The sequence below is a fragment of the Condylostylus longicornis genome, unplaced genomic scaffold, assembly GCF_029603195.1.
Source record: "Condylostylus longicornis isolate FDR11 unplaced genomic scaffold, ASM2960319v2 ptg000123l, whole genome shotgun sequence".
Taxonomy (NCBI): Eukaryota; Metazoa; Arthropoda; class Insecta; order Diptera; family Dolichopodidae; genus Condylostylus; species Condylostylus longicornis.
In genome coordinates, this window is record NW_026578091.1 from 50,001 (window position 1) to 62,500 (window position 12,500).

Genomic DNA, 12,500 nt, shown 5'->3' on the forward strand with positions numbered 1-12,500 from the left:
ATTTATAAAATTCTATATACTTTCTTCCAACCTAAAGCCTTATAGAATTTTGTTTTATTTCATTACCTTTCTTCCAATGATTAATATTTAATCATTTATTCAATCTTATTCTAATATTAAATTAGATATATGAATTTTTACACAATTATAATTTTTGTATTATAACCTTCATAGTATATTTTGTCAACTTCTGATATCGCTTATCCGTACCACCACATTTTTGTACACGTATATCAATATATGAGCATATAATAAATATATACTCGTTGACCTACTATGATAAAAATATTATTGATTGTCGAGCATAACCAACATAATGTCTCGATTTGACCTATTTTTCATTACATGTTTACCAACCCAGGATACTTAACACTCATGAAAAGTAATTATTGCCTGTCGAGCATAACATATGTCCCGATCAGGTTTATTTTGCCATTGATAATATCAAACCAGGCTGAAAAAAATTTTTTCATCGGGTGGGCATAACATGTTTACCAACCCAGGTTACTTTTCACTCATGAAAAGTAATTATTGCCTGTCGAGCATAACATATGTCCCGATCAGGCCTATTTTGCCTTTGATAAATATCAAACCAGGCTGAAAAAAATTTTTTCATCGGGTGGGCATAACATGCTTACCAACCCAGGTTACCTTTCACTCATGAAAAATAATTATTGCCTGCCGAGCATAACAACATATGTCTCGTTAAGGTCTATTTTGCCTTTGATAAATATCAAATCAGGCTAAAAAAAATTTTTTTTAAAAAAAATTTTTTCATCGGGCGAGCATAACATGTTTATCAAACCAGGCCCAATTTCATTCATGAAAAAAAATGTAATTAAAAAATGTACGTTTGAATCAAAAAGTGGTCATACATAGATTTACACATAAAATTTTAATAATCAATAAATATGCTTCCCATATCCAATACCTGTATTGTATTGATATATTTATTATAATAAGCATTACTTAAATCATAATTTGTTTACCAATTTAGGTTACTTTTCATTGATGAAAAGTAATTATTGCCTGTCGAGCATAACATATGTCCCGATCAGGCTTATTTTGCCTTTGATAAATATCAAACCAGGCTGAAAAAAATTTTTTCATCGGGTGGGCATAACATGTTTACCAACCCAGGTTACTTTTCATTCACGAAAAGTAATTATTGCCTGTCGAGCATAACATATGTCCCGATCAGGCTTATTTTGCCATTGGTAAATATCAAACCAGGCTGAAAAAAATTTTTTCATCGGGTGGGCATAACATGTTTACCAACCCAGGTTACTTTTCATTCATGAAAAGTAATTATTGCCTGTCGAGCATAACATATGTCCCGATCAGGCTTATTTTGCCTTTGATAAACACCAAACCAGGCTGAAAAAATTTTTTTCATCGGGTGGGCATAACATGTTTACCAACCCAGGCTACTTTTCACTTATGAAAAGTAATTATTGCCTGTCGAGCATAACATATGTCCCGATCAGGCTTATTTTGCCTTTGATAAATATCAAACCAGGCTGAAAAAATTTTTTTCATCGGGTGGGCATAACATGTTTACCAACCCAGGTTACTTTTCACTTATGAAAAGTAATTATTGCCTGTCGAGCATAACATATGTCCCGATCAGGCTTATTTTGCCTTTGATAAATATCAAACCAGGCTGAAAAATTTTTTTCATCGGGTGGGCATACATGTTTACCAACCCAGGTTACTTTTCACTCATGAAAAGTAATTATTGCCTGTCGAGCATTACATATGTCCCGATCAGGCTTATTTTGCCTTTGATAAATATCAAACCAGGCTGAAAAAAATTTTTTCATCGGGTGGGCATACATGTTTACCAACCCAGGTTACTTTTCACTTATGAAAAGTAATTATTGCCTGTCGAGCATAACATATGTCCCGATCAGGCTTATTTTGCCTTTGATAAATATCAAACCAGGCTGAAAAAATTTTTTTCATCGGGTGGGCATACATGTTTACCAACCCAGGTTACTTTTCACTCATGAAAAGTAATTATTGCCTGTCGAGCATAACATATGTCCCGATCAGGCTTATTTTGCCTTTGATAAATATCAAACCAGGCTGAAAAAAATTTTTTCATCGGGTGGGCATACCATGCTTACCAACCCAGGTTACTTTTCATTCATGAAAAGTAATTATTGCCTGTCGAGCATAACATATGTCCCGATCAGGCTTATTTTGCCTTTGATAAATATCAAACCAGGCTGAAAAAAATTTTTTCATCGGGTTGGCATAACATGCTTACCAACCCAGGTTACTTTTCATTCATGAAAAGTAATTATTGCCTGTCGAGCATAACATATGTCCCGATCAGGCTTATTTTGCCTTTGATAAATATCAAACCAGGCTGAAAAAATTTTTTTCATCGGGTGGGCATAACATGTTTACCAACCCAGGCTACTTTTCACTTATGAAAAGTAATTATTGCCTGTCGAGCATAACATATGTCCCGATCAGGCTTATTTTGCCTTTGATAAATATCAAACCAGACTGAAAAAATTTTTTTCATCGGGTGGGCATAACATGCTTACCAACCCAGGTTACTTTTCACTTATGAAAAGTAATTATTGCCTGTCGAGCATAACATATGTCCCGATCAGGCTTATTTTGCCTTTGATAAATATCAAACCAGGCTGAAAAAATTTTTTTCATCGGGTTGGCATACATGTTTACCAACCCAGGTTACTTTTCACTTATGAAAAGTAATTATTGCCTGTCGAGCATAACATATGTCCCGATCAGGCTTATTTTGCCTTTGATAAATATCAAACCAGGCTGAAAAAATTTTTTTCATCGGGTGGGCATACATGTTTACCAACCCAGGTTACTTTTCACTCATGAAAAGTAATTATTGCCTGTCGAGCATAACATATGTCCCGATCAGGCTTATTTTGCCTTTGATAAATATCAAACCAGGCTGAAAAAAATTTTTTCATCGGGTGGGCATACCATGTTTACCAACCCAGGTTACTTTTCACTTATGAAAAGTAATTATTGCCTGTCGAGCATAACATATGTCTCGTTCAGGTCTATGTTATTCCCATATCCAATACCTGCCACTGTATTGATATATAATAATAAGTATTACTTAAATCATTATTCATGCAGTAATACATTAAGAAAATACTTATTTGAAGTATTTATAGTAAGAATATACTTAACCTATCTTAACAACCACCACCACCACCTACCAATCAATATTACAAGCCTTCAATAGCAAATGTTTATCACCATTCCTATAATACATACTTATATATAGGTAAGTATAATAAGCATGTACTACTTAAGTACCAACGCCACTATTAATACTCATATGCAATTTTATAATACACACTTAATATACTTATAATAAGTAATAAGAATGTAATAATAGTGGCTACCGCCATCGCCACTATTATACCCATATACAATTTTATAATACATACTTAATACTTTATAGTAAGTAATAAGAATGAACTAATAGTGGCTACCGCCATCGCCACTATTATACTCATATACAATTTTATAATATATACTTAATACTTTATAGTAAGTAATAAGAATGTACTAATAGTGGCTACCGCCATCGCCACTATTATACCCATATACTATTTTATAATTCATACTTAATACTTTATAGTAAGTAATAAGAATGTACTAATAGTGGCTACCGCCATCGCCACTATTATACCCATATACTATTTTATAATTCATACTTAATACTTTATAGTAAGTAATAAGAATGTACTAATAGTGGCTACCGCCATCGCCACTATTATACCCATATACAATTTTATAATACATACTTAATACTTTATAGTAAGTAATAAGAATGTACTACTAGTGGCTACCACCATCGCCACTATTATATACCCATATACAATTTTATAATACATACCTTGTTAGTAATGTATAATAAAGAATGTATAAGGGCTATAAAGACCATCACCCAAACCAGATCAGGCCATACAATACCAGATCAGACTAGACCAGACTAGACTAAATCTAGACTAGACTAGACCAGACCAGAGCAGACCTGACCCCATCCCACACAATATCACTACTCTACATGAGATAATAATATGTGGAATAATAAGAAGAATCGAAAAATAAAATAAATTTTTCGAATCTTCAAGCAAAGGATAAGCTTCAGTGGATCGCAGTATGGCAGCTGCTCAACCACTTACAACACCTTGCCCGTTACCAAAGTCGTTTACAATTGATTCTAGGCACTGTCATCGTATTTAATAATGTTTAAATGCAAAACTAGTTATCCGTCAAGTAAGATACCATGTATACATACTCTGTAACTATATTTTACATAACATTAGCATCACATAATCCATTATCGTTATTATCATAAAGATAATAACTTTAAATGGTTTATTGCTATACAATACAGTCGCCCCATTATTATTAATGTAGTCCAGCACGGATACGACCTTAGAGGCGTTCAGGCATAATCCAACGGACGTAGCGTCATACCACTGTTCGCTCGAACAAGTATTGTGCCATTGGTCCGTACCTGCGGTTCCTCTCGTACTACGCAGGAATGCTGTCACAATAATATATTGTCATCAGTAGGGTAAAACTAACCTGTCTCACGACGGTCTAAACCCAGCTCACGTTCCCTTGAATGGGTGAACAATCCAACGCTTGGTGAATTTTGCTTCACAATGATAGGAAGAGCCGACATCGAAGGATCAAAGAGCAACGTCGCTATGAACGCTTGGCTGCCACAAGCCAGTTATCCCTGTGGTAACTTTTCTGACACCTCTTGTTAAAAACTCCTTAAACCAAAAGGATCGATAGGCCGAGCTTTTGCTGTCTCTATGTGTACTGAACATCGAGATCAAGTCAGCATTTGCCCTTTTGCTCTACGTGTGGTTTCTGTCCGCACTGAGCTGGCCTTGGGACACCTTCGTTATTATTTGAAAGATGTACCGCCCCAGTCAAACTCCCCACCTGGAAATGTCCTTGAATTGGATCATACCTGAGTGAAAGAGTCATACCATATTATATTACTTTGATTATAAGTATAAGAAAATAATTAAAAATAATTATTTTTTATACCAAAATCATTTTATATAAATATGTTTGGTGTATATAACAAACTCATTGTACTTTTATCAAGAAACTTGCATCAAAACAAAATACCATAAAATATATAATGGATATATATCCGTGTAATGGCTAAGTAAATGATACACGTTCCATTTTATCAAGTAAGTAAGGAAACAATAAGAGTAGTGGTATTTCATTATTGATATAATACCGAAATATTATATCTCCCACTTATGCTACACCTCTTATGTCTCCTTACACTACCAGACTAGAGTCAAGCTCAACAGGGTCTTCTTTCCCCGCTAATTATTCCAAGCCCGTTCCCTTGGCTGTGGTTTCGCTAGATAGTAGATAGGGACAGTAGGAATCTCGTTAATCCATTCATGCGCGTCACTAATTAGATGACGAGGCATTTGGCTATTTTTTTTTTTTTTTTTTTTTTTTTTTTTTTTTTTTTTCCCGAAGGCGGAGGTGAAAGACATTTACGTCCGCCTGCCCTTTTTCGGGCTCGGCAGTGTCGGACTCCAGTTTAATATGCTATTCGCATTTTTGTTATGATATTATGTTCATGCTCTACTAATCTATCATGCAGTCTTCACTGACTACCGACTAAAACACCCCCTGGAAAATTTGCGCCTATACTTATGTTCAAAATGGGTAGACGGCACCCTTTTTAAATAGCTGAACAGCAACGTTACATCAGCCAATACCTTCACGCACCTGGGTAGTTCGATTAAAGATGTTAAAGCATCGAATACTACCCTGCGCCACTCTAGTGCTGATGACAGCCAGGTCTCGCGTGTTGAGGACGTTGAATGCAAGAAGATCCTGTGCGGACTTCTTACACCAAATACCTCGCCAGTTGAGAGTGACTGTCATCACCTTTACTTCCCTTTCCCCTACTTGAGTCTCTTCTCCCTCTCTTATTGTGTGTGTGTGTGTTGAATTGTGTCCCTCCCTTGTACTTCCTCTTTTTACTTGCTCCAGGAAGTCTCTCCCACTATACTTACTGGTCTTGGTGCGATGAGGCCCTATGAGATTGACAGCGTCGGTGTTGACCTGAGCGTCAAGAACAAGAATAGATTGATCCTTGGTGGCAACAAGATCAGGTTTCAGGACATGACCGCTAGGCATTTGATAAGAGGGTTCTGTAAGAGTGGTAAAACCACGGTTACAGAGACTCCTCTTAATATAGCCAACGATATTGTCATGCCTGTTGATCCGGGCAGCGTGTGTTCGGTGGCATCTCTGGACTATGTGATTGGTGGTTTCAGGTTCTCCGCATCCAGCTCGACACCTTCTGTCAAGCTGTGCTCTTCCCCTTGAGGTCCTTGACCTCGCAGGTAAAGCGTTGATGCGAAGCCTGATGCAATTCACGAAGTCCTTCCCGCTCAGCAGCTTTGTGGGTTCCCTCACCCACCGGTGCGCCTGCGGAACATGCCCCGCTTCCCTAAGACCAACTCCATCCACCTGACCATACAACTTGTTGCTCCAATACTGATCAATCTGATTTCTTGTTCCCAGAATCTGTCCATCAACCGTCAATCTTCTTTCAACTTTATCATATTCGGTCGCTATAAAAGTGTTTGCAATGACCACTTGCTCGAGGCACGGCAGTTTAAGCGAGTCCAAACGCTGCTTCCTGAGCCATGGAGCAATCCATCGAACAGATGGAATGCCCAATCCTCCATGGCTCACCGGAGCATGAAAAAATGCAACCGGCACATCGTGTGGTAGGCGTAGCCATGCCCGGACCGCATTGCGTATGATCCTATCTGTTTTATTCAGAGCACCGATCATAACACTGCCAAGAGCAAGTTTATGATAAAGTTGTGGTATTAGGACAGTTCTAAGTGCGTGAAGCCTTTGTTGAGGTTTGAGTGGTGCCTTCCGTACATTTTCCAATCTGGGGCCCAATTCCTTATATGGATAGCACTTGCACCGACCATCGGCCGTGAAGTTGATTCCCAAGTAGGTCCAATCGTCTGTTCTCTTTAATGCTGGGATTGGCCTATCCGCGATGTAAAACGTGCGCCGGTCATTTACCATTGTTACCTTGTCTTTGCCACGAACTTCTATGCTCACTGTCAAGCATTTTGCACTATTAAGTGACATCCCACACATTCCTAAGAATGTGTGGGTGGTATCTATCAATTCTTTTAATCCTCGCGGCGTTTCTGCCAAAAGGACAAGGTCATCCGCAAATGCCATTGCATTGAGTCTTACATCCCCAAGGGAAGTTCCAACTTCAGCAGGCAGGGAGCCCAATAATCTGTTAACCACAATGTTAAAGATTACGGGTGACAAAGGATCACCTTGTTTGACTCCCCGTCCTGGGTGCACATCGCTACTAATCCACCCATCACCACAAAAATGTGTTGTTGATTCTGCGTACATATTCCCGATGTAATCGCAGAATCCCGTGGGCAAGCCATATGATCTCAGAGTCCCCAGTATAGCACTGTGGGAAACGGAGTCAAATGCCTTACTCACGTCAACTAGAGCCATGAACAATGGTGCTTTGCGATCATGATGATCCCGCAGCAACATGTCCATTAGCATGGCATTGTCGGTGCATCCATCCACTCCACTAATGAATGCCCGCTGACGAGAATCAAATTTAAAATGTTTCAAGAGTCTTCTCGCCAGTAAACCATGCAAGTGCCGGCTCAAAACCGAAGGAACTGTGATGGGACGGAAATCACCTGGGCCGCAAGAACCGGTCTTTTTCGGGATAAAGATGGTTCTTGACCTACGCGCAAACGTAGGTAGTCGACCACACCACATGATAATATTAAATATCATCATGAGTGCGTCCTGTCCTATCGCATTGAGTTGCCTCGCCGTGATACAATCAGGACCAGGAGATGTAGCATTGCTAAGCCTTGATGACAGAACGTCATCAACGGTAATTGGACTCCATAATGCCAACCACTCTTGCCTCTCTAGCCTTTCGTCAGGGGGCGATGAGGTGTTCGACTGTTCCATGATTGCCCTCCAGTACGGTTCCATCACTTCTCGTCCTGGTGGATTCGAAGCGATGGGCCCCTCCAAAATGGATTTGATGCATCTACCTTGGTGCTTTTTAAAATTTCTCTGCGTGAGAGCATACTCTTTTCGCCTCTGCCGCCGTCTGCTATGGGTTGCACAATTAGCAGGACGGGCGACAGGGACTCGAGGATGCTCTCGCCAAGGCAAATGCTCCCTAAGGAGTGCTGTTAGACAGATCATGGTTTCCTCTTTGCCTCGAGTATGAGCTTCGCAAGCAAGCGAGTATAGATGGCCACTTAAATTGTGTGGGTTTCTCGGAGGCCTTTGGAGAATATACTCAATGAACCCCCCATCAGTGTCGCCACTGTGAGGTAGATCATCCATGTCACCCGCAACAATGACAGGATGTCCATCCGGTTCATTGGTATATTCCCTAACGAAGTTCCTATATGCCGTTTTCTGTCGGATCTTCTTTATGGCCTCCAGTGACCTGTTGTCGAAGAGGGCAGCAAGTTCCACATTTATGAAACGTACACCCCTCCTAGACAACTCTACCTCTTTTCTTGCAAGGATTCTTAACTCTTCCTCTGACCATCGCACTTTACTCTCAGGTTGCCGTGCCAACCTCTCCTCATCCAATTCATTTGGATGGGCTTTCTTCTCATGCACACCACGACCAGTTTTGGTGCCGAAAACACGTGCACAAAATCTGCACTCATGAATCTGGGCTGTATCAGATTCGTTTTCCAATTCTACACACACACATTCCCTTCTGCCACAGGCTAAACAGCGGTTGCTCTGGGGCGGAACAGAGCCAACCGGAGAACCCCTGGTATCAAGGGGGTTCAAGCCGCCAGTAGTAATGGCTGTAATATTACTACTGTTGTTGCGGCTGGAGAGTCATAGTTACTCCCGCCGTTAACCAGCGCTTAAATGAATTTCTTCACTTTGACATTCATAGCACTGGGCAGAAATCACATTGTGTCAACACCCGTTAGGGCCATCACAATGCTTTGTTTTAATTAGACAGTCGGATTCCCCAAGTCCGTGCCAGTTCTGAATTGATTGTTAATTGATAACCGTTATAAAATATATGATAATATAATTAAAAAATTATATTACCAGTATATTATTAGCAAGAATGTTCCACAACTGGTTATGTAGCTTCTATCCGGGGAACAAAAATATTATAAAATAAATTTTATAATAAATTCTATTTACCCAGAACGAGTACATGCACCACTTTATTGTTTCCCATTCAAGCCCGATTATCTCAATCTTCAGAGCCAATCCTTATCCCGAAGTTACGGATCTAATTTGCCGACTTCCCTTACCTACATTATTCTATCGACTAGAGACTCTTCACCTTGGAGACCAGCTGCGGATATTGGTACGGCCTGTTGAGAAGTTTGCGTGGCCCAATCATAGATTTTCAAGGTCCGAGGAGAAAATATCGACACAGCAGTAAATGCCATGCTCTTCTAGTTCATCTACCATATCTCTCTTCGAAAGATTTCCATGGTAGTACAACTATAAAACAGAAAAGAAAACTCTTCCGATACCTCTCGACGGCTTCTCTATGATTGTTTCTGTTACCAGGATGATCATAATGACCATATTTATTACAAACGTATACTCAACAGGTTACGGAATTGGAACCGTATTCCCTTTCGCTTATTTAATTTAAGGTATTTTATATTATCAATGGGGATAAAACCTTAAATTTTGTTCGGCTTTCGCCTTAAGCTTAGGACCGACTAACTCGTGATCAACCACTGTTCACACGAAACCCTTCTCCACTTCAGTCCTCCAAGGTCTCATTCGATTATTTGCTACTACCACCAAGATCTGTACCAATGGCAGCTCCACACATCCTTACGGAAGATGCTTCTACGCTACCATTGTACCCACCTACTTGTTAATGTTTCTAAATTTATATACATTAATAATGTAATATAAATCATTTACATTAACAGTGACGTATAGGTATACAACTTAAGCGCCATCCATTTTAAGGGCTAGTTGCTTCGGCAGGTGAGTTGTTACACACTCCTTAGCGGATTACGACTTCCATGTCCACCGTCCTGCTGTTTTAAGCAAGCAACGCCTTTCATGGTATCTGCATGAGTTGTTAATTTAGGCACCGTAACGTCACGTTTGGTTCATCCCACAGCGCCAGTTCTGCTTACCAAAAGTGGCCCACTGGGCACAATATATCATAACCTAAAACTTCATTCAAGAAAGTTTAGGTTCTTACCCATTTAAAGTTTGAGAATAGGTTAAGGTCGTTTCGGCCCTAAGGCCTCTAATCATTCGCTTTACCAGATAAGATTATTTTATATAATATTTTTATGCACCAGCTATCCTGAGGGAAACTTCGGTGGGAACCAGCTACTAGATAGTTCGATAGGTCTTTCGCCCCTATACCCAATTCTGACAATCGATTTGCACGTCAGAACTGTTTCGGTCTTCCATCAGGGTTTCCCCTGACTTCTACCTGATCAGGTATAGTTCACCATCTTTCGGGTCACAGCATATATGCTCAAGGTACGTTCTAGTTAGAGGTATAAAAAATAATTAAAAATTATTTATATACATAACTATATAGAACGCCCCAGGATTGATATTATATATATAAAATTATATATATAATTTAATCCCATATTAACAGTTAAGTTAATTACGCCTTTAGATTTTATTTAAAATAAATTCTAATGACTTGCACACATGTTAGACTCCTTGGTCCGTGTTTCAAGACGGGTCCCGAAGGTATCCTAAATCTATAGCATTGCTAATCATATTAATGCATATAATAATTATATTAATATATAAATTAATATAATATTATAAAATTATAATAATATATAATTTACGCATTATATTGATTTTTTATCTGTCAATTATTTATCCGATAATATTTAAATTATATTATATAGAAAATAAATTTTCATATATAAAATAAACTTTTTAAATATATCTTATGATAAATATATATTTATTAACAGATTGCAATGTCCATATATGAAAAAATTGCACACCATCATTATTATATAATTATATAATATTTATAATGTTGAATTTTTCATATTTCATGGATGTTTAGGTTCATCGGGCTTAACCTCTAAACAGTTTCACGTACTATTTAACTCTCTATTCAGAGTTCTTTTCAACTTTCCCTCACGGTACTTGTTTGCTATCGGTCTCATGGTTATATTTAGTTTTAGATGGAGTTTACCACCCACTTAGTGCTGCACTATCAAGCAACACGACTCTTTGGAAATATCTTCTAATAATCATTAACGTCATACGGGCCTAGCACCCTCTATGGGTAAATGGCCTCGTTTAAGAAGGACTTAGACTGTTAATTTCTCATATTAGAATATAGATATTCCATACACTACATCGGATATTTGTATAAACAAAATCCTTTAGTGCTGAACTAGTTTCTTTTCGCTCGCCGCTACTAAGAAAATCCTAGTTAGTTTCTTTTCCTCCCCTAACTAATATGCTTAAATTCAGGGGGTAGTCTCATATGAGTTGAGGTTGTTTTTAAGAATATTTTTAATTTTTCTTTTTAGTTGAAAACTAAATATATATAAGTTACTGTATTGTTTATATTATAAATAATATAATTTTATATAAGTTTTCCTCTTTAATGTATTAATACTAATTTATTAATACTAGGATATACTTATTTTTTTATTATATTTTATAATATAAGTAAAATATATATAATTGAATTTTAATATTATGGTATTCCTACCAGTAATATATCATGTGCTATAAATAATATAATTTAAAATTATATTATAAGCAACTTTATTAAATTATTCTTACAACCCTCAACCATATGTAGTCCATGCAGTATTAAATTTTTTAATAAATTTATATACTCTGTAGCATGGACTGCAATATGCGTTCAAAATGTCGATGTTCATGTGTCCTGCAGTTCACACGATGACGCACAGTTAGCTGCGTTCTTCATCGACCCATGAGCCAAGTGATCCACCGTTTAGAGTTTTATAAAATTTTTTTTTTATTTTCGTCAGATATATATCGATAATATATATACATTCTAAAACATATTAAAATATATAAATAATATAATCTATGTGCTGCGAATGTCTCTAACTTTCCTTTTATCCGTATCCCAACTGTTTTATACAAGAAAAGTTATTACCATAATATATGGACAACAACGTAAGAATATATTTTTATATATTTTCTATATTATAAATGATCGTATATTGTTTTATTTAAAATACTTCCATATTATATAATTAATATAATGATTTTTATTTTTTTTATATTATATTATTTCAGGGGGGATACACTTTGATACTATTAATGTTATATATTTGCAATAAATATATAACAGTATCAGATACATATATTTATTAAAATATACATATCGTATCCAATAAAGGTCGAATAAATGA

General features: G+C 37.3%; 2 pseudogenes; both read right to left on the reverse strand.

Annotated features, from left to right (window-relative positions):
• Positions 1-4,129: 4,129 nt before the first annotated feature.
• Positions 4,130-11,607, reverse strand: LOC129614838 (large subunit ribosomal RNA; annotated as a pseudogene).
• Positions 11,608-11,897: 290 nt separating this feature from the next.
• LOC129614839 (5.8S ribosomal RNA) lies at positions 11,898-12,081 on the reverse strand (annotated as a pseudogene).
• Positions 12,082-12,500: the final 419 nt, after the last annotated feature.